This window comes from Macrosteles quadrilineatus, unplaced genomic scaffold, assembly GCF_028750875.1.
Source record: "Macrosteles quadrilineatus isolate MER2022 unplaced genomic scaffold, UCM_ALF_1.0 Scaffold_6__1_contigs__length_79288215, whole genome shotgun sequence".
In the NCBI taxonomy this organism is placed as follows: Eukaryota; Metazoa; Arthropoda; class Insecta; order Hemiptera; family Cicadellidae; genus Macrosteles; species Macrosteles quadrilineatus.
The window spans coordinates 16091885-16117301 of record NW_026542599.1 but is presented as its reverse complement, the minus strand read 5'-3'; the positions used below and the strand labels follow the sequence as shown (position 1 = coordinate 16117301).

At 28.2% G+C, this 25417-nt stretch overlaps 1 protein-coding gene across 3 annotated transcripts in view; it reads left to right on the top strand.

Moving 5' to 3' along the window:
* LOC128996268 (hemicentin-2) overlaps positions 1-25417 on the top strand; it is a 420963-nt gene that overhangs the window by 193655 nt on the left and 201891 nt on the right. For 2 of the 3 annotated variants that reach the window (XR_008491037.1, XM_054421467.1), the window contains exon 3: positions 9901-9930. The exons of the other annotated variant lie outside the window; for it this stretch is intronic. The gene's annotated coding sequence lies outside the window, so the exon portion shown is untranslated. The remainder of the gene's footprint in view (positions 1-9900; positions 9931-25417) is intronic. 3 annotated transcript variants of the gene reach the window in all.

Below are 25417 nucleotides of genomic sequence, written 5' to 3'. Positions count from 1 at the left end.
AACCTTAAATAATAATAGAAATAATAGAAATAGTAGAAATAGTTGTCAGTATAAATTTGTATTTCACTTCAGTAAATGTAGGTGATTTTCATAGTATCTACCATATTTCTGGATAAATTTTGAGTTTTAATCATTAATACATTGTGATACCTTTGACAAGGTCTTTAACAGGAGGTAATTTTTGATCTGATGTTTAAAATTATAGTACTAATTAACATTGTATTTTTGTTTATACCTCAATAAAGGTCAAAGGTTTTAGTGTAGCAGGAAGAACGATGTTCCCTTGGGAGCCATTCATGTGGAATAACACCACCCAAACGGAACGGGATATTGAGATCTAATCGATTAAGGAATCTGTTTAAAGAGAGAACAAATCTTGAAGCAAGGAAAACAGGTTATTCGCTCATAAATACTCAAAGATTTTAAAGGCCCTTTGAAACTAACCTTTATAAATATTATTACTTGTTACACTTGTTCCTTATATTTACAAAAATATCGTAATAACCCCATGTAATTATTGTACAATCCTATTATCATTGTACTACCTAGTAAATCACTTTGTGAATTATTCTATTATCACAAATGGAGATGGTACGAATGTATCATTCGGGTAGAGCTTGTTGTTTATCTAAATAAAACATAACATATTTTATATCATAATTCAAGGCTTAATGATGTTGTGGTCTTGTTTTATATACTTTAATTTCCTTTAAGGTTGGGCTTGTACAAAATAATTGGAAGTCGTGAAAATATGTGGTTATGAATCACCATGGCAGTGTGTTGGAAATATATAGAGTTCCTAATTTACCACAGAACTTACAATATGAAACTAAGCACAATAATATGAATAAATAAAATAGAGATAAATTTTATTTCATTCATAACTGTTAAACGAAAGATAGTACCAGACCACAATCCATATTAGAACAACTGTAGAAAAATACAAACTTTGTAGGTACAATTATTCGAGCTCGTGAATTCACAGTAAGGTTTTGCACCCCCGAAAGTTCGGTAGGGTGAAACCAAAGCCATAGTATCAAGTACCATTGAGAAACATAGGAGGGTGGTACGTTACATTTTTCTCCCCTTTAAACTCATCTCCCTTCTAGGACCCTATACAAGTTGAACCAGGTTTGAAAACAATACGCTAAAAACTTAAATACATGATGCAAATTTGCCAAACAAGTTTGCAGTTCAGTTTCCTTTTTGTACGTGTATGTAGGTACACCTATATTTGACAATCAACTTCTAATACCAGCAAACAAAACAAACGGCAAATGCGAAATTTCAATATTTTTATAATGAGATAATAACGAGATTAATAGGACATTACGTAAAAAAACTAATTGTAATATAATGATATAAGAATAAAAACAATTCTTCATCTCACTATCGAACTTAAGTTTATTTTGACAAAGAAGTAAAACTAACAAGAATTAAAAATAAAACACTTAGTACATCTATTATTTATTTAAATCAAGAACATATTATCAGATTTCTAAAATAGTTTGATAAGGAATACTTTATTACTATATAATGACCTGTAGCTAAAATTAACAAACCGTTTGGTAACGTATTATTTCAAACGAGTATACTTCTATTTTGTAAAATAGAACCTAATTCAAATCAATACCCGTTATAAATAACTGTTATATATAGTAGTGACTGTCACTAGTGAACGGGAATCCATTTGCAAGTTTGTTTGCTGATTTAAATATTGTTTTTAATTAATGGCTAATATTAATTCTTTGTTTAGTTATCGCTATTTACCTATATATCATATTTAGTCAACAAACTTACGTAATATAATAGTGCTAGTAGCTTCATCAGACTTATTAAAGTAAAACTAATACATTTAGATCATTATTATACAGTTTGTCAAAAGTGCTTGATTTAAATACTTATAAAAATTTGTAAAATATTTCCTTCAAAATAGAATTGTGTTAACAATAAAATTGTAGTTATATTACAGTATTTTTTGTGTTATTCTGTATTCTGATGAAGTAACATATATTTTGAATACAATGACGAATCAACATTTACAATACCAGCAGCGGAAGTTAATCTAAAGTTGGTTAAAGTAGAAACTGTTTTTGTGGTTTGTAAATCCTGATGAAAACATAGCTTAACTCTAATACCCTAAAACACTGTGACTTTTAATCACCTTATAAATATACACGAGAATATGTGCTTTATATTTTGGCAACAATACAACTTATGTATATAACAATTTGTATGAACAACATTGTATGTGTTAATTAAACTTAAGAATACTAAACATATTCTAAAACATTTATATATTTTATATGTAATATAATTATATATAATTTATTATATATATTTATATTTAATTTATATAAATATATTTATATATAATTTATATATTTTATATATATTTATATGTTATAGAAAATATATTTTGATTTCTTGTATTTGTTACTTATCTGTACTTTTTTGCAATCTATTCAAACATTAATGTGAAATAAAAACCCTTTAAACAAACATATATTACATTGACCCCAAAGGTTTTAATCACCTTTTACACGTTTGTAATGACAATTAGGTTTCAAAACCTTTTGCCATTAGGCGACTATAATATGGATTTGATGGGGAGTGAGATGGTCTAGTGGTAGAGTGCGGTTCTTTGGAGTCTGAAGTCCCAGGTTAAAATCCCGCCAATCACCAATGGACATTATACATAATATAATGCCGCAACCGTTTAGTACTAGTTTAAAGTAATGCGTAAAACAGTTCAGACTTAGATAAAGCGTCCTAGGATGTGAAGGTGTTTGCATAGAAAAATGAATACAAAAAATAGATTTATTAGAAATATGGTATACCGTATCTTGCAGTTGATAATTTACGGCTAAGAGTGTTTAAAAACCGTACAATTAAATCATTATCATTATATATTACGTTCAAAGCAACACTTACTATTGTTACAAACTAATACCAAACTAGAAATGTGATGTATAGGTTCATTTATATACAATGGATGTTTATGTTACTAAAATTATTAAATACAATATTACTGCAATTTACTAAATATACATACAAAGAACATCTATTTGTGTTAAGCCATTAGTTTAACCTCAAGGAAACTGTAATGTGGAACACCCGACTTAATGGTGAGGAAATATAAGCATATCTCAAACCTTACTTTCCAGCTTAATAACGTGAATATAATCTGATCCTTGGCTCAGATCCCTACTATAACGTTTACATGGCTCTTTCAAAATAATATAAAAAGGATTTGATTGGTTCAATAAATCAGTTGTATTATAACAATCATATGACACCGAAGTAAGGATTAATTATAAAAAGGGGTTACCTATTTTCGTTAAGAGTAGTTTTGTTGAAACACAAACTGTACTAATGTTGAAGATAGTACAGTACATTTAGGAGCTATTACAGTTTCACTGGTTAGACTGACGATACATTATCGATTATCGATCGTACCGATTGGCTATATCTTTATCGATTCATACCTACCTAAATCTAAAAAAAAAACAATGGCCACGTATTTTGTACTTTCCTTTAATTCCACCATTAGTTCAAAACTACTACGCAAAGTTTATAAAAAATAAGCATTAAAAAATTTTCTTAAACTATATACAGTTTTATGATTCTCCAGCACTAAAAAGGACTTAAAAAGAAAAAATCTATTGCATAGTACTCGTAGATTTATTTTTGATTACCTTAGTAGAAGTCAATATTTGTAGTAATAATCTGATTTTTTACAGATGCTAGATCTATGAAAGATCTGTTAATCTACAATATTAACAGCAACAATATGAAATAAAACTGCGCTCATAACATGAGCAGTTGTGTATATAATTTAAAGACATAGCTTTAAATAAAATTTATTTTTGAATAATAACGTTTTCAAATTTACAGGAGTTACCTTAATCACCTCACTCTATTTCTGTAATACAGGATACTTAAGCTACAAGAGGATCAGTATAATCCCAGCCTGTTTCGTTGTACCACTTATATAAGATGAGCTCTCATAAAACACGTGTTGTTCTAGGTATCTGCCTGAAAATACTGCACATATGAAAATCGTGTTTTTCTTTTCACTTTCATATATTTGCCTTTGTAATTTCTAAATATGAGATTTCTCCATTAGGAGCAAGCTATATGTCGAATCTAAACCGATTCTTTATAAAATACGATATGATTTTTATATAAAGACAATAAAATTTCTTTTCGCTTCAATGTCATAAATACCACTCACTTTTAATGTCATGGTACCACAAACTACACAAAATCGATGTTCATTGATATTACATCGGATATGTGTTAAACTATTTTAGTTATTCTAAATTAAATTACAACGTATAAAACTCGACTATGCATGTCCATTATCATTAGCGATATTATTGCATACAACACCAAAAAAAGTAGGATTTATGTCAGGGCAAACGTACGTTACTCACGCTCAAGCTGTTAATGCTAATTAGCTAATGTACTCCAGTGTGTTTTCTCTTTAAGCATCGGTATGTTTATGAAAACTTATTTTACAAATATATACAAGTATTTAATGTAAACCTGTACTTTACGATAATATCACTTAATACCAAAAAAGGTTCCATTTTAAAATTAACTAACACAAAGTATTAAAAACTCCATGTTATTTAAATGGACATTTTTTTTTTAATTGTGTTGTTTAATCTGGTTCCATAGATATGTATTAAAATTTTTTTTTTTAGAGCTCACTAGTAGTTTAAATTGAGCTGTAACAAAATTTTAAGTAGTTATAGCTGTAGCTTATATTGTGTAACGTAGATGTATTACAAAATGTCGCTTTCAGTTGTATAGATTATATAGTTTAATAAATATCATATCATAATTATCATAATTATAATTAGATATACTGAGACAATACAGACTCTACTAACCCTTTTGTAAATGACGTATTTCTTGAATAAATAGCCCAACTAGCTGTTATACGTTAATTTAACAAAATGTGTTCATCAAGGTCTTTAAACAAACATTTTACGTCAGCTTAAGTTATTTTATATAATATCTAACACGAAATACATCAAATAAAATAATACCTGTATACTTCTGTTTCTTTAAATCTATACTGTATATCCCTGCAATTCATTTATAATTCTTGTCGTAAGTACGTTTAATGAAGCACTGCAGGGTAAGCGACCACGTTTAGGATACTCAGAAACCGTCGATGTTGAGAATACATAACGAGCCTTGGTGGGCCTTGCATAGTATCTTGCATAAAACATGGGACCAGAATGTTTTAGAACATCTGCATTAACAGATTTGACTCTGTATGAAATTTTGTTATCCTTTTAATAAAACCTATAACATGGCTGCCATTTATGACTCGTTCGTTTGAGTTAGGGTTTGTGGCAATGTGTTCTACTAAGGGTTTAATTTTATGCTAAGCTTAAAACTGCTATTTAAAACTTTCGACTCCTCGTGGGGCAGGATAGGTCAATGTTAGGAAAGAAAGATAACTTTACCGCTGAATTTGTCAGAGCGGAAAACTAATCCCCTGTTAATCTTTGGACGAAATCGTTGAAGATCGAAGTGAAAGAAGACTCCTGGCAACTACAGTGTGTTTTCCCGCTAGAGACTTTAATGTGATATGCTTCTAAAAATAATAAACCGAATGCATACAAGATGCATGTGTAAAACTTAAAAGTAACTTAAAAACTCTTAAAAGTATGTAGGTCCAAATAACCTGATTTCCTTATTTACGTATATATTTAATTTTGTAAACGAAAATGTTATAGCTCCATAACTCAAATAGAAAAATATAAACTTGGTTAAACTCCTTGATATCGTTGAAATAATACAGAAACTAGATTAATCAATAATAACGCTCATTTTCCTTATGACCAAGTTTTTACCAGCTAATTTTACAAAGCATTTTTATGTTAGATATTTCTTGATGTGATACTATATATATTGTACTGATGTAATAGAGGAGCGGATAGTTAAAATTAATTGAAAGACTGTAATATTTTGTTTGACCATATTTTATAATCTGTAAAATTAGAGGAAGTATTACCTACTTATTTTCGTATATCACCTAATTATAATTCAATTTATCCTAGGTAAGACTTTTTTAAGCATTATTTACATTGAATACATACTTAAAGATAAGTTGTTGTAAAATAAGTGTTATACTTTTTTTATTACATAACCCATTTCCATGGCATTCAAACTTTGTAATACACCATGTTAAAGTTAATTCAAATCATTAAACATTATTCAAAACATACTTTTATCTTATTGTTAATATAACCATAAACGAAGTCTTAACATCAATTCCATAATATAATAAATAAAACCTAGTATAGTAATAAAAGAAAAAATATGTTTCTTTAAGTCACTCTACGAATGTCTCTTTTGTTCTTTAAGTAAGTCCACTTAGGTCTGTAAGACCTTACATTTAGGGGTTGTTAAAAAGTTGTACGTGACTAGCCTATCCAACAACCCGACCACGTCACTCTTGAACTAATTTTAGAACTATTTATGGTGGTATACAATTGTAGGTTCAATTTGACACTTTTTCGTGTCCCATGATAAATCCATTTCCTTATTTTGCTTTATGAAATAACAATTTTGAAATAAAATTATAAACAATTTATATTAAAAAGTAAAAGGATTGTATCATTCGACAAAAAGTTCTTCGTACATGAAAAATTATCTCTGCATTAATATGTTTAGTAATTTTTAACTTTGTTTATTACATTTTATTATAATCACGTATTGAAGCCTGATTGGAATAAAACATCAGCAATGACATATAAAGAGTTAAAAATACGATTTATATTTTTCTAGCAATTTTTAAGTTATAATTTTGCAAAACACGTAGGCCTATTCATGTATTTTTTAAGTGTTTTTATTTCAGCATGTTTTTTTTATGTTGTAATTTCCGCAATTTATTATAGGCCTATATCATCCATGGAATTGCATCCTGCCGTACCACATCAACGCTTGTATAACGTACAGTTTTAAAACGGCAATATGAATTATCAATAGTTATTGGACACAGCTCCCTTCTTAAGAATTTATAGTTTTCACAAAATAACTACGTAGGCCTACCACTTATTTACTGTTACTAGAGGACGTCCAGTGGTCGAAAACTCGACCAAAAATATATTAATGAAATTTAATTAAAAAAATAATAAATTGAATAAAAAATTCTTAATTATTTAGGCAAAGTTAGGGCTACATGGCCGTTTCGTACACTATGTAATGTACCTTATTAACACCATACTGTAAATAAAACATGTGATAGGAATTTGTTTAGATTTTCTGTTTATATTTTGTTGTTATTTCGTCACCATCATGGCAACCCATAACTCCCAGGTTATTTTTTTAGTTTTAAATTCATTTTCTGTGCTCTTTTTTGAGCCTATTTTAATTTATAAAGGGATTCTGCACATCTACAAAAAAAATATCTTTCCAACAGTATGCGTAGATTTTCCCTCCGATGCACAAAAGCTGAGAAAAATGTTTTAAAGAAACATGCTTGCCTATTAATATATAGATAGATGGTATCACAACCGAATAATACACTCGTGTTTTTGAACTTGTAGTCATTGACGGTTTTGTTTCAGAATAAAATAATTTCAAATAAAAATAGTATACCGTTATCAAAAAACATATAGTTAAAATTTCTCATCAAGACGGATCCAAGTTTTTATTCTAATAAACTGTTCATCTTAATTTGCTAGATTTTTTCCCGCCAAAGTTTCGCATGATAAAGATGAGGTTTTGTCTGAGTGCTGGGTGATTCCCGCCATTTTTGTGGTCGACGAAGCCTAAAGCCGGTAACCGAGCTTAACAGTAATCCCCACGTCCACACTTTGCCTTTACCAGCCACATAAACACTCTGTATACATTTCTTGTACAGTATTTTATACACTGGGATTGTTATTTATACCCAAGATTTTTTACTTTTTCTTTATGTAATATACCTGCTTGCTGTTCACCGCTTAATACTTTACATAAGTAAAAAATACAACAATAGTGTAATATAAATGGTGATGTTAATTATATACATAAATTATATTGTTAATTTATGTAATCTAGGCCTTACTAAACTAAAGTGTTCTAGATCTGCTAACTAAACAAACAAAAATAACACTAGATTACCAAAATAATATCGTTACGCTCGTCTTATTTAAATTTCAAGAAATGTTAAACCCCCTTACAGGTAATACAAAACTATAACATTTATATATTTATCCTAAATAATTAAGATGTCCAGTTCCGTGTGTCTTAAAGATTTTTATAGATATTCTATCAACTATTCAGCTTATAATAAAGGGTATTGCGTTCAAGGAGATCTTGAAAGGTGACACATGGAACTAATACTACACACAAACAAAACGTTAATGGTTTTTATTATAGGCAAGTTGTAAAGAGATGAGACAAAATATTCGAATTACAAAGAATATTTGTATTTCATAGAACTGTTATGTACGTGACAACATCGTTCAATATGGCCAAACTTGGTTATCAGTACTCCCAAGCCCCAGTTTGTGACCTGGAGATGCAGTATAATCTTCAACCTCTTCGCATTAGACACAAGTTCCTGGATCTTCTCTTCTTATACAAAGTAATTAATGGCCTCATGGACTGCCCAGAACTTCTTAGTTGCATCAACTTCCCTGCACCAAGAGGAACACGCTCCAGATCCATATTCAAACGGCAGTTCTTCCCAACATATTATGCTTACAACAGTGGGATATCTCGCCTACACCGGCTAGGGAAGGAAGTTGGAGCTGATGTCGACTTTTTTGGCGTCTCAACACACGTCTTCAGATCGAAGGTCATCCAGCTCCTTATCTAACTATTCTAGTCACTAGTTACATAACTTCAAATTTTATTATCTCCCTGTTGTTGTTGTTGTTTTGCTGTTGTTTTGTATCTCTGTGTCATTAACTGTTTCTTGTTTCTCAATGTAGTCAGGCTTCATACATAATCAAGTGTCCTACAATTTATTATTTTTCATTTCTTCATTGTTTTATTTGTCAATATCAGCCATGTTTGTAACATCAATCACTTACACTTACTTGATCTAGTCAAAATTGTTGATACTATTATTGTTAATGTGTTTAAATCTCTTTATGCTTTTGTTATTGTTATATTATTTGTTATTTATTGTATATTTATTACTAGAGTAGTTACTGTTGCTCAATATTTTGTGGCCTATTAGATACAACATGTAACATACCATATATTCGCTGTAAAATGGTGTAACCGTTGGGAGGAAATAAATAAATAATAAATATGTTATTGGATATAAAAAACATATTATTTGTGGAGAAAACAGATCCTTAAAAAGACAAGCTTTGTACCTCAGTGACCAATTCTCGTGGGACTTAGCCAGATGGAACAACATATATCAGACGAAAACAGATTTCTGCGAACTTAAGCGGCCATCATAACTTGATAGCAAAAATAACAAATTTCTCAATGAAAATTGCGGCCAATAACCTACACTTGGTTGGTTAAATAATGTTAAAAAATAAGGAGAAGATTTATATTTTAATTATTTTAGATACATATCAAATAAAACATTGGGTTGTTTTAAATTAAATGTAATTTTGCTTATTCAACACAGTCGGTTTTTTTATTGATCCAGTTAGTGATTTTAGTGAAATTACCTGGAATTAAGTCGAATTATCAAAACTTATAAACAATTACAATAATAAAATATGAGTTAAATTTTGTTTCTATAATAATACTAAACCAAAATAAATTAAATATTTTTTAAGTTTAATAATATTAGATAATATTTAATAATAACGTATAATAATAATATACGTAATAATAATAAACGTAATAATAATATAATATAATAACGTAATATTAGCTCTAATATTTAGTTTTACTAAGCCTTTTGCTTTGTTGCAGGTGTAATGAACGCCATATTCATGACTTAAGGTAAGTTTAAAATTGCAATTGATTGATGATTTATAATTTAAGTTAAGATCAACTTAAAATCCCGAGACCCTTGTTGCCAATCAGATATAGAGAAAGAATGGTTAACAAAAGTTGCTTCCATCAATACTCATTTTTCACTACTCTATGTACAAAGATACCTCATACGTTTGCCCGGACTATATAAAACTTGTCAATTTCCAATCTACCACATCTGATTCTGTTTGTCATAAACATTAATTTTATTTTCCCAAATAAACGATGTTTCCGGTCAGCACAACAAGTGTGGCAAAGCCATAACATTTCCCAAAAGACTGTTTGTAACAAATTTAATTAATACCAGATGTTGTGAATATAAAATTACTCTACCCTCTTGAAATTAACCGTGATGAGACTAACCAGGTGTGTTGAAGTAATTTCTCAAGTGGCCGGAGTGTGGCAAAGCCATAACATTTCCCAAAAGACTGCTTGTAACATATGTAATTAATACCAGATGTTGTGAATATAAAAAGAAAACAATTGAGTGGTACTAGTTGAACAAATAGCAAGAGGATGATGTTAACTGAAACTTAAACTACTGTAATTGTCAAAAATAAAACTTATTTCATGCTTCCACATTTATATACTTACTTAATTTAGAACAAAACTTATAAATCCGCGACAATAAGTGCACTAATGTATGAATGATTTTTTTTATCTGTACTTTTAATAAATTGCAAGCATATTCCATGACAACCTTAAACAGAAATACAAGACTAGAACAACATCTTTTTTGAACCAAGAATCTTGATGAAAAGTCTAGTTCACTACCGGACTGGTTTCACAAAAGGTCCATTTCGGGACTCAATAGTTTTTTCCACTCAATAGTAAACTACTTGCTTCGGAATGGATTACTTTAGGAGTATTGAAATATTTTTTTAATTTTACTATTTTCCCGGTAAATTGTAAAAAAATTCTCTCCACCTATTAGGCACTATGGTTTGACTGATTGGTTTGTGTATAAATAAATATTTTTATGTAAAGTGACCGAAGGCATGATGGTTTTGGTGATGTTTCTGGAATCGAACTCAAATCTAAAACCCTAATCCGTAGGCTAGCAGCAGGTTTATTCGAATAAATTGGCAGCCTATCATTTGTTTTAGTTTGCAAAAGAGATCATAATGATGCCAAACAACGTGCAGATAGAAGACTTGTAGGATAATGTATTGAGTACTAACCTCTCCTCTTGATTATTTATGCAAGGCGGTAAATGGCATCTTAAGAGGCTGTTGTGAACACAAAGCTTCTTATGAGATGAATGAATAATTCAAGGGTGATGAAGATAGTAGTTTATCTAAGTGTTATACTGAAGGTCACAAAATCGGCATAAAATAACTATCTATTATAGATGTTTTACTATGTTACATTTATGAGTTATATTTTATAGGATGTTTGGAATTGGAACCGTATATTTCAGATGTGAATAAAAATGTTAATGATGGTAAAGGTTTTGAAAATTTGACAAAATTGTGAGTAATCAATTTAACATCAAAGACAATGTTTATCGGTAAATACAAATCTAGATTGGTTTTCAGTTACCATCATCAACATCATTAAAGTATATTTGACTAAGTTATGGCAAAATGTTTACGAATTTGATGACAGATATATTTTAATTAACAGATTTAAATGAGTGTTATTCCTCAAAACCATCTTTAAGTTTACTCCTCAATAAAGGTTCAACATTTAGTCTTGAGTCAATAAGGATGATTCTTTGGGAACCATTCATGTGGAATAACACCACTCAAATTGAATGGGTATTGGGATTTTATCGATTAAGAAATTTCTTTGAAGAGATAATTATGATAAAAAGAAAACCGAGCATTTCCAAAATAAAACCTTAAGTTATCCAAAGACCCTTTGTAAACTTTTTTTTTATAAATGCTTATTCTTTATTGGTTTATGTATATAAAACCAATTTTACGCAATAATATACCTTAAACTTACAGTTTTTCTAAAACAGTAAAATTGTCTCTTCCCAGTATCCTGTGTACTCAATCTATACTCGCAGATTTTTTGTATAATCCTAAATAAACATTGAGTTGGGGTATCGAACGGTTTACTTGAAATATTACAATAACTTTGGAATTTATCTGAATTAAAGGTTCATTTAGGATACGAGAATGGTTTCACTATTTGAATTTTAGTAAAGTTTTGATTTCTGCCAAAGAGTGTTTGGTACTAAATACGTATTGCTTGTCAAAACCATACCTTTTAGACATAAGAACTAAGGAAACAACGATTACTGCTATGTAACTAAAAGATGACGTAGTCAATGATAAAATGTGTCACTTAACTAAACCACTGTATTTTGTGATAAAACTAATTGGATAAACGAATAATCTGTTGCTTCTCAAAATATAAATACATTATCATGAATAAATGCACGATTAACAGCAAAAATATTCGGTTTTTAGTAATAGTGATTATTGGTTTTTTTGGTGACATCGAGTATAAAAAAACTTATGTTAAACTTGTACATTGTTTTCCTGCCATTTTACCTCACGTCGAGTATCAAAATATTTCATCTACAGAACCTCAAAGAAGGTTTTGCACCCTCCGGAAATTTCTAAGGGGTAACCGAAGCCATAGTATCAAGGATCTATTCAGTAACATAGTAGGGTGGTCAACATCACCTGTTTCCCCTCTTTCCATATCCCTTCTTAACACTTCACTTAGTTGAAGAGGGTTTGAAAATAGTATTCTACAAACTATTTAAATACTTAAACATATTTTTAAAATAATAACATCCTTGCATAATCTTGTCGATGTATTTTTTTAGCAATAGATGAAATGTATATTATGTATTTAGATTAAATTGAGACTAAGGGTAATGAATAGAAATCTTTTTTAGTACCTGGTTTAATTTTACATAAATATGTATAATATATGTCCTTGTTAAAACTAATTAGTATCAACTATTATAAAATATAGAATAATAATAAGTGATTAACATGTATTTCGCAATACTACTTAAGTTTATACTAATCAGATAAAAGTGATATAAATTGAATGAACACAAAATGAGATTCATGTTTTATGTTACAGAAAACTGAAATAGTCTTTCCAATTAAGTCGTCTTGGTAGACTATTTTCAAAGAAACATTTTTAGACTATATAAATAAACTCACTCTTTGAACTAGCTAAACAACTACGTCTCTTGGATACGATGATAATCTTAGTCTTTAAATATAAATATCTGCTTACATTCTTTATAATTTACTTTCGATTTAAATATACTCAGACTATAATATAAATGTCCCTTTTTCTAGACACTCACATTAACAAATTCGTTTTTAAAATGTATTTTTGATTACCGAATTTCCAATATTCTCAATATTATTAGACAAAGCTTACACAAGCGTGTAATATAGTTGGCATTAAAAATATACGTACACGATTTGATAGAAGAAATGTTTTATATCAATATATGTTTTATAGAAGTGTAGCAAACCACATTAAAATTTATTAGTTAAATCAGGAATCCATTTGCAGGATCGTTTGATGTTATTGATAATTTGCTAATTACTGACTGATATTGATCCATTATTTATTTAAATTATTTTACGTCGGAATATCTGTACAAAAAATACACGTAAAATGTACGGTAGTTTCAGTAAAATATCAAGCTTTATTTAGAAAATAATCTGACTAAATCGTTATCAATACCATACAGTGGGGAACAAAGGTTGGATCAAGCGTTTTTTTATAACTCGTTAACGGAAAATTTACAAAAAATTATTTAAATTTAGTTCTGATAAATATACGGAAAATTTACTTGTTCAGCCTCAAATTTCCCTGGAAAATAACTTTATTAGCTAATTAATTTGTTAAACAAAATAATGAAATAAGTGAGTTTTGAACAGTCATTTTAATTATTCTAATAAAAACCCTTCTTACCTGGTAAAACACCTTTTCTAGGGGGTCACATATTTTAATATGTTATCAAAAAGAATAATAAAGTGCATTTAAAATCGTCAGATCTTTTCTGACTAAATATTTTACACTGATGTTCTAAGAACAATGTTGGTTTGTGGTTATATTTTAATTACTCAGTAAAACTTATAAACTTAACGGAACACGAAACTTCAATCACGTAATATGGAATATTAAATGAATAAAATAATGTAAGAAATACTATAAGGTGCGTTTGAAAATTGTTAATGTCTATATTTAAAAATATGCAACTTTCAAATACAAAAAAATTAAAATCTATTACGAACGCTTCACTGATATAGAGTTTGAACTTAATTTATGTAAATGTTTAATAAGATTCGCGTTTTATACAAAAGAATTTCAACATTTATCAAACACTAAGCTGCAGTTGACTTAAAATGATTTTTTTGTATTATTTCATATTTTATAGAGTAAAAAATATTTGTAACAGTCCACAAAGTCAAATTAACTGTTACGTTACCGAAAGCTGGGAATCATCCAAAGTTTGTTGGTTAAAGTTGAACCGTTTTTGTGGTTTGTAAAGCCTGATGATGAAAACATAGCTTAACTCTAATACCCTAAAACACTTTGACTTTTAATCGCCTTATGAAATATGCACAGTAATATATACACTGTATGTTTCTCCAAATAAATGTTTATATTAAATATTTTCTTTTTTACAATTTATTCAGGTTTATGATTATCTAAAAACAAAATAATGAATTAACATGTTGTTATACATGATTGTATTTGTTCTATTGTCTTGAAATAGTATTGTAAAATTTTTTGTATGGTTTTTACATACATACCATTCTTCCTGAGTATTTTTGCAAACGGTGTCTCCTTACTATCTTGAAGATCATATCCGTTCCCTAAATACCCTAACGTAATCAATGGCATGTTTTCTTTGCGCTCCTACATATAGACCTGGGCCTTGTTTCTTTTTAAGTTTATAAAGATCAGCCTGTAATCGTTACTATCTTGATTATTATTATAAGTAATTGTTCAAAAGCAGGATAGGTAAATTATTCACACATTTTAATACACCTGGTTTTACGTGTCACAGATATTCTGTGCCAAGTAAAATTAAGCATTTAACATTTAATACAGTAAAACTTACCCCTCGCTATTTACATACCCTGGAAGAATAATACCATTGCGCAGTAGCCTGTATTAGTTACTTTTATTATACATTTACATGATAGGTATTTCATGTTTGTTTTTTTTAAACTTTTATGCATGTTTCATATGACATAGTAATTTTAATTATTAAGCATAAGAGTAAATTTAATAAAAAAAGGCAAGGTTAAAGGTATACTCTAAAATACACGTTGGAAGTCAAACTTTAAACACATAACGGTACATTTTCTTCCCACGTATCTTTCTTGACACTCACAGTTGTCTTTCCGAGATATCTTTGTCAAGCACTTCCTTAGGGAACTACGTGTCGTGTCAGAAAACTTGTTTTTCATTTGAAGATGGATGTCATCAGATTTCACATTTTACACTAGTATTATTTGTTTTAAGCTATACAGTAAAAAAATCGTATTCATGATAATAATTATTTTTATTAGGCACTGTTTTAAAAAAAATATCTCCAAAATAATATTTAATGATTTTAAGAGAAAGAAGTTTATTATACCCTAAGTTTCTTACAAATGTTAATCATTTTTCAAATACAATAAGAAAGGGACAAATTTATATATTTTACGAGATAAAAATGTATATATTTTTTTATAAGGTGATGATAGTTACTGTTATAACTATATTTAGTTTCTTTTGAGGTTTTTGTCGTTTTTCCTAGGTTTCTTACCTTATAAATACCATGTCCAATAGCAAGGCATTTAATCATTAAATAAATATTTCATATGCTATAGAAATTGAAAGTAAGACAATGGCAATTAATTTCAACGCTTTTTTGTTTAGAAACATGTTTTAAAATGTTATCGTTTCCTAAAGTGTAACAGCTATTATGTACTAGTTTGGTATGTAAACTAGTTTTCAGCATTATTTCATTATACATTTTTATATATCATTAATGTAAGATAAGATTAAAAATAATTTAATACCTTTAGTTTTAATGATTGAATAAAGAATAAACCCCCATAACTCTTTTAGAAGCAACTAAACTATTCTAATATTTTAATTAAAACTAGTCCAAAATGTAATATTGTTTACAAAAAAAAAATCAAAAATAAATAAATTACAGCATAATAAAAACATTGAATCTGGAAAAGAAGTAGGTTTAGATTATCTTTAATACCTTGTAACTTTACCTATGTTAAGGTTACGGTCCTACAAGCTTTTTAGGACATCGTAGTTAATGATTTTTTCTTTTCTTTTAGGAAGATAATTTTGTAATGCAATAAACAGTACTTTCTTCTACAAAGAGCATGGTACTCAGAACTTTGCTTGACGTGTCTGTGATATTCTTGTCTGGTTACACCCTAGGGGTTATACGTGAAAGGAGTGCTGTATTTGCTTTACTTATATCTCTCATGACTTTTATTTAAGTTTTCCTTAGAACCTTTCCAATGTAACTGTATTAAAGTTTTTGAAAAATAATAATAGGAATTTTGTGTAACCTAACATTAAAAATTTAACTTTTTAGTTTGGTGAAACGTTTGTTTACAATGCTAAGCTTTTTAGTGGTTTTATTTAGTTTAAAACAAAATGTATCCTACTAATTGAATTTTACTAAATAATTGAAGATTTTATAATTAAGTTGTACAGTTATTATTGGTCTGTTACAGTCATTCCCAAAGAACTGTTCAAAACGGTTGTTTTCAATTCCAAGATTCGTTTCAGCTATGTTAATATATTCATTTAACCTATTTAGTTTACAAAAAATAATAATAAAATAACAGAAATGTATGATAAATAAATGTTATTAAAAATCACAATAAAAACATTGTTAAACTCATAATGCAGCAAAGTTAGTTATTCTACAAAGAGGCCTAGTTTTTTCTTGAAATATGTTTTTTTTATTAATCTCCAAACATAAACTTGATATAAATTTAAACATGAAGAATGTTTTTAAGTTTTAGTGTATTAAATATAAATATATCCCTAATGAGTTTTTTTATTGCATATGTTACAGCTTGGCCACTTAAATACGTTTTTTTTTTATACATTTTACACATTGAAATAACATTACATAAATATATAAATGTTATTATTAAAACAATTCTACATAAGACACAAAATAAATAACATAAAATAATATAAAATATAACAAAAATATTTAGTTTCTGTAATTACTTTTATATTTATACTTCGTAAACAAAAAAGGATTATTGACATCGTTGTAAAATTATAAATCTCGCAAAGTAAACCATTTTGGGCAGTAAACATTTGATAGCAACATAAATGTCTGATTTTTCTTAGGTAACTGATAAACCAAGATATATAAAAAAAACATCATTTGCTAATGTTCATAACGCTATGTGAACTCTACACATCCTTAACGGTAAGTTATATCATCATTTAATGTAATTAATTAGTTAATATTATGATTAAATACGTGAATAATTACGTGTATATACTGCACAACAAAATGTGGGAATATTAATTTATTTATACCAAATACTTAAATATAGTAAAACATTTACAGTAGGTAAACCACAGTAGGTTTAATTAGATATCTAAAATGACTGTGGTCGCTTGCAATTTAATTATTTGTTTTATAACCAACAAATATAGTTTTAATATTGTTTTGTGTCATAACAATTACACGTGTTACTCATATAAACACCTATTTATTTGTAAAAATATGAAATCTAAAGTGTATAGCCGCTGTAAGATGCAATCGTTGTACAATAATAAATATAATAAATATAAATAAAAATAAATAAGTACAATAATAAATATTAAATACGTGATTAATATTCTATTTTATGTTTATGCTAAGGACATGGTTAGGAAGTAATGTATGACATTAGAAAGTAAAAAAAATAAATTTCGCATTCAAGTATTCCTAGTTGTAAGAGTTATTGGGCATCAATAATCGTCTTAACATGCTCTTCGTCATAATTTATTGTTAAGAGCTGCATAAAAACTTGTTAAAATATTTTTCGACCTTAATTTACCAAGCTGCTTAAAATGTTTAAATTATCCTGCAGTAAACTTAATAAGCTATAGTTATATAAAATGGACATGCCTACAGTGGCTTGTTAATGGTAAAATACCGTATGACTTTACATATTAATTTTCGTAAAAACATAATTCATTGAAAAAATTTTACCCCAGAAGATACTTGTGTAAAGTTATAATATTTATTTTATTTAAAAATTTAATCTATTTAAAATAAAATTTCGTATAAAATATATGTAAGGTACCAGAATTGTTCTTAAGTTAATACACCTTAATATCTTGTCTTATCAGGGGAGCGAGCTGGTCTAGTGGTCAGAGCGCGGGACTACAGTCCCTGAGGTCCCGGGTTTGAATCCCACCAAATCACCAATGAATGTATCTAAGCTAGAGCATAGAAAGAATTATAGTTAGATTTATTTCATACGTTAAATCGTGGAACTTAGTATACATTTATATTTTTAGATTGTATTTATTTGTGAATGCTAAAAGAATCAATTTTTAACATATTGAATAGTAAAATAAAAAGAGGTTTGAAATTCTGATTTTTGGTGGTTGTATAAAGTTAGAACTTCCATCTTCCAAGAACACGTTGTTTAGAACTTGACTTGACTTTTCTATGATATTCTTGTCTGGTTTCACCCAAGGGACTATACGTGATCGGAGTGCTGTATTTGTTTTATTTATAACTCACACGGGGTTTATTTCAGTTTTTATTTTGGTTTCAAACTTATCCTAAAACTTTAGTAACTATTGCGTGTATGTGATAATAGTTTTATCTCCTCACAAACACATGTAAGGTTGGTATAATGTATTTGGGAATTTATTTTGTTAATAGAATATTTTTCTTAATAATTTGAGTCACAGTTTGTACGTGCTTCAATTATACTACATGTGACTGATGTATTATAAAACTTTACATATATACAGTGCATAAACTATTAAGTCTTTATGTGAAGTAAAACAATTTGATTATGAAACACAACTAATTAGAACTTTTAAAAACCCATTTCAGTATTTCGACTAAGATAAGACAAACTTGGTTTATCTCATCTTACCATATACATTCTACTAACCATATTTAAGACTATGGGCCATATTTTTTTTTTATTTTATGGGTCATATTTTGACTATGGGCTAAATGTAACATAAATATTGACAGGATATTGTATCCATATAAGATATGTTTACCAAAAAGCCTTACGTGTATAATTTATAAATATAATAATACATGTATAATCCTTTTAATGTACTAAATCTAAATTTTTCTATTAAATAGTTGCAAAATCTTTTTAAATACTTTACATATAATTTATTACCTATTTTATGTAGATATATATTCAGTAAAGATTGGCGTGTTTCATTCTTTTTCCCTGGAATTTTTATAACCATAAGAATCCTGAACTGATCAATACTATCTTGGCCATAAGAAGATAAATTTCAAGACTCTGGGGTGTTTGACAATTTTATTGTAAAATTCTTTATATTTTGAATAAAAATGTCTAATTTTAGTCATTTTCATAACATATGGAATACAAAACTACTACATATAATTACGTTTCCTATCGTCATATGTTACAGTATTGTAATTGGCATTATTTTAGTAATGGTACAAATACAGTTTATTATATGCGTAATAACTTTTACAACCGAATTACTTATTTTAATATTTTCCAGCGAGAGAGGATAATAATTTACAGCGTTGTAAAAGTAAACTCGCAAAGTAAACCATTTTGTGCAGTAAACATTTTATAGCCACTTAAGTGTCTAGTTTTGTTTAGGCCGCTGCTAACCGTGCTATAAATCAATAACTGTCCCACCAAGGTACAAGATTATGGTTTTTTTACTGTTCCTGATCGGAATTTAAAATAATAATAATAATTTTAATGCAAGTAAAGAAAAACATTACAAAATACTAAATCTACTAAATAATAAGCTTATTTTTAATGGGAATATTATTTTTGTAGAGCTCTGTAATTTCCTTGCGCAATGTACACTAATAAATGCTAGTTAACTAGTAAATGACGTTAAAAAAATTTGTAATGTTTAAAAAGTATAATATATTTACAATATAATTTTAAGGGATGTTGGCAATAATTAGAAACAATAGTATAGAAGTATAAAAACGCAACATGTTATTTATATTATTTAATTATATGTTATTTAATAATATTAAGAAATTTATTAATCTATTACCTGTGTTAATCAATTATTAGCTTAAAATACTTTTAAGCAAAACATGTTTACGCACAACAAAGGAATATTTTGTAAACAACTTGTTATCATTTAGTTAATGAAATTTCACCTCCTGTTACTGCTAGAAAATCAATATTCTATTAAATTATTTTATTATACTTCATCTGAGCTAAGCATATTAAATTCACCTAACATATTAAAAGTATTTTCCTAATTTTTTTTACATACAGAAATATGAATTTACAGTTATTTTCTCGCTTAAAATTTTTACCAACTAGTAGCCAAGACTTATACCAGATTCAATGTTCCATTTTAAAAGTATCGATCATAATTCAATTAGCAATAATTATTAACAATCATTAACTCTCAATAATAAACGATAACATCGTTGAAACTAAAAGTAATGGAGACACATCCAAATAATAGATCTCGGTAAGTAAAACATTTAAGAATTAATCTAACACACTCAAGGTGAATTATAACTAAAATTGTCCTATAAGGTTACTATTTTACTTAAAAGGTAAATACTAACTTCTAGTTGGTTTATAATTTATTATTTGTTTGGTCTTACGTGTGCCGTATAATAACCAAACTAACTTTGGTAAGAGCGGTAAAGAAGGTATAATACAAAGGGTATTTTATTAACCCCTCCTATTGCTTATTTATGTAAGTGGGAAGATGGTGTCTTAAGAGGTCCTTATGTTGTGAAAGCTTCTTGGGAGGTTCATGAATAATTAAACAGCTTTACAGATAGTTCCGTGTGTTAATGGATCGATGTTACATGTAATGATGACGCAATAACAATTAATGACAACCAGCAAAATTGGGAACGTAAAAAAAAATTAGCAAAAAGAGCTCGAATATATCCCCTTTGTACGAAGTTTTTTATCAATGGTAAGGTTGTCTAAAATAAACTTACTATGCACTTTATTTCAGTAGTTTTTATGAAAATTAACTAAAGCAATTTTGAATAACTTATATATTAGTTTATACTTTTTCAAAACTAATATTAATAAAAAATCTACGTAATTCCAAAGCATACTTCAGATTTTTTTAAATACATTTTTAAAAGCGGTTATAATCATGATTCTCCCCTATATTTTTACTATAATGGCAGACTGGACCAAAAACAAAAGGGGGCTGCAGCATGTTGTAAAAATATTGTTTATGAAAATACAAATTTTTCAATATGTCATACTTCTTAGTCAAAGTAACGATATATAGTAAAGAAACAGTTCATGCTAAAACGGGAACAGGGTTAAGATTAGATAATGTAAAAAGAAGAACGAACGTTGATGCTAAAGAAAACAAGCAAATTTTCATAAAACATAGATTATACATAGAACTTTTAAGGTTTTGTATACTTAATAAATTATTATAAATAAAATAAATTAAATTAAATAAAATAATAAAGTATAATTTACCAATGCTAAGACACCCACAACACATTTACATAGGTTATTGAATCTGTAATTGTAGTAGTAAGCCATTTTTTTATATTTCTTTTATGTTAAGTTTAATCTCATGCAAATTAAGTTTATTTATTTCTAGAAAATGATCCTTAGCTATATTAAGTACACTTACTGGACTTAAAAAAGCCTATTAAGTAGTGGTAAATTCATAAAAAATGTAGATCTTACGTGTCGCTGTATACATATATAAACTAACCACCAATTTCAAGAGCTATTAAAAAGAATTCATTTTAATCTTTACTGTGGATAAAAAATAGTATTACGAATAATATTTAAAAGTATGTGATTATCATAATGCGTTTATAATACAACTAATGGATGGGTTTGTAGCGATTATCATCTAAATTAATGTGTTTACTATTAAAATTACAAAATTTTGGATGTTTGTTGATTTATTCTTACCAATAGGTAGAAGCTTAATTTTGAAAAAAGCCTAATTTTTACTGTAGTGTCAACGTTTTGTTTTATTAACATGGTTTGAGAAATGAACCATGGTTTTGATCTTTCTTAATACTTTTTAGAATTCCTCGAATTCATAAGTAATATTATAAACCTTATATATTTAAACACTATTTTTATCAATTAACAATTATGTTGTCACGATTGACGATAATCTTTAATTCCGTTAACTGTGTCATATAGCAACTATTTTGTATAACATGATCCAATCTCTGTCTCTTCAAACCCCGAGTTAACCCTAATATTTATCAATCATTCAAGGGTGTGGTGCGGTCGTAAGATAAGACTACGTGGGCAGAATAACCCTGCAGTGGCCCGTTAAAGAAAGACGCTGTATGGAATTTCAAACTAAGTTTCATAAATATAGTCCTTTACGAGAATGATACCTGTAGTCAAGGCAATATCAATGTGTATCCATTTAAAATAGTTTGTTTATTCTTTGGTAGATCGATATACTTTTAAAAGTAGATTTTAGCCTTCTTAAGAAACGTTTGGAACAAAGCGATCATATAAAACATATTGCTCCTTCTCTGTTGTGATTCTGTGTCCGTATAATACTTGGGGTATGTATATCCAACATGGGGGTGTATGGCCAACATCATAAGGTTGGCCACCGCCACCTCTGACGAGGCACAAGAGTCTACTAACAGTCTGCTCTTATCCAAAAATACATTCATATTTAACATCTCTCCTCTGAGAAGAAAATACAATTTCATTTATTATTATTTTAATATTGGAGAAATACATCATTTTAAATAATTATTACTTCAAAACTTTTATGAACAGCTAGATTCTTATTTATTAGGTATTTGTGTTGTATCTCCAACTAAATACGTTATCAAAATATATAATGTATTTAGTAGCTTCCACTGACTTTGGTAATGTAAAATATATAGATTTTTTTTTTTTACATTGTATACTTTACTTTAATACTCAATACCTATGGAAGTGAGCTAGTTTAGTGGTAGAGCGCTTTTCCTGGTACTAATCCCACCAATGACCAATATATTTTATCCATGTGATAATGCCCCAACCCTCTAGGAACGGTGGAAAGCAGTTCTGGGCTTGAACCTAGCATCCTACAATGTAATGTAGAGACTTAAAAATGTAAATTTAATACCGTGACCCTGTAATGTATTCTTCTCTAATACTGTATTTTACAGCTGCAATAAGACCCTTAAATAATATTTTTTACCTACAATCAAAATATATATATTTTTTTCAATTGTAAAACTTTTAGAACACTCAGTTTCAACATAAATATAATATTGTACAGAATCAAAAAGTTAACAAGATGGTAGTTGCATTAATAAATAAGAAAAATTTCTCGCTTAACTTCTTCCGTTTGGATTAACCACCCTGCAATTTCAATTCTAGCTAGCCATAATTGAAAGGGTCAAGCGGAAGTGATAACAATACCATCATCATGTTCGGCCACGCAAGTTTCCGATTTGAGATACTATCTATCTACTACGGTAACGCAAAAGATTCAACCGAAAGCATAACATACTGCGTTAAAATTAAGATCTGTTTACTACAGCATACACTTGTGTATATTTTAACCGATAATTAATAGAAATTTGATTAGTAATAGTGCTGTGACTCCCTCTCGAGTCACGAGTTGTTTGGAGGCTATTAAAAGTTTTTATTCGTTCATAGAATGGCATAAAATATTTAATTGAAAGTATAAATTTGAATAACGTGTTAAGAGGCTTACTATAAAGTGCATTTGAAAACCTATAAATATTTAGTTAGACGATAAAAGTGTTTTGTAAATTTATCGTAGACCACATAAGTCTTCACGTTTATTCGTTTTATTGACATATTCTCTTTTGTTTCCTATATTTATGTTGTTCACTGGGAGTTTTGTTTGTATTTAATAACAAAGTACCATCAAAAAAATAAACAGACTGAAAAATTTAAACTCTAGATTATGGTTTGTTTTTCATAAGTTAAGACCATGATAACATGAAATATTGTTAAGTATTCCGGTGCATTTGAATTTCACCGAAATTCACAAAACAACATTAAAAAGGTATTTAATAACAGGGAATATTATTAAGTATTCCGGTTGATTTTAATTTTACTTAAATTAAAAAATAACAACATTAAAAAGGTATAGAAAAGAGGTAACATTAAAAATATTTCTGTTGACAAGGATTGTCATTGATTTGTGAAATAATCAATGCACAGATCCGTAGTTGTCACTGCTAAGAGTTATACGACATAAACAATGCACACGGGAATGGATATGTAAATCTTCGTTGTCTTGACATGTGACGTATCTGAAAACCTATGAGACAAATGTCCGTGTATCTTTGTGCCAATCGGGGTTAGTATTGCATTCGTTCTAAATATAGGTTCACATAAATGTATGAGAGTAGTTAAAAAATATGTATACATGTTGCTAAACATTGCTAAACATTTTATGATATTTCAATGACGTAAAAAAATCTATTTCGTCTCAACAAAATCATGCAATGATCTAATGACCGTTAAAAAAATCAATATTGATAATGTTTGTTTTACGATTAAAGTGTCTTTTTGGCGACTATGTATTTATTTCAACCGTGAATAAATTATGGCAACTAAAAATAAAAATCCAATTTTATAAAATCTACTACCCAAAACTTTCTGTAGTTTACAATTCAGAGAAATCGTATCAATATTTGCGTTAATAAAATTAACACATTTGCCTCATTTTTACTCTATGAGACTTTACATGTGTTATGAATGTTTCATATAAGGTCTATCATAAATAAAACTGTTAACCTTTGCAATTTTTGAAAGAGGTAACTAGGTTTTTTTATACTGGAAGACATTGTTCAATGTGATTTTAAAGTTAAGAAAATTTATTGCATAACATTTATTAATATTTGGTAAATTCCACACCATATAAAAAATATGCATTCAATTTAAATCTTGTACATATTTTATACAAATTAGAGGACGACATTACATAACCCATGATTATAATATTAAGTAAAAAACATGATAAAATCCAGTGAACTCTAGTTTTGGGTAATAAGAACTTTCAATGAAATAATAAGGAAGATGTGTGATAAGTATTATTCATAATATTCTATTCATCATATTCACTTTAATGCTGGTTACAATGTCATCCCCGAACTTTAATTTCCATCTACATCAATAAGTAGTCACGAATCACATAAACAGTGCAAAGTAAATACATATAAACAATATATGGTGAAATAGAAATTAATTTGGAATTATAACCAATTTATGAACAAATATTTCAAATACACGTCTGTTATCAATATTGTAACCAGTTATCGTTT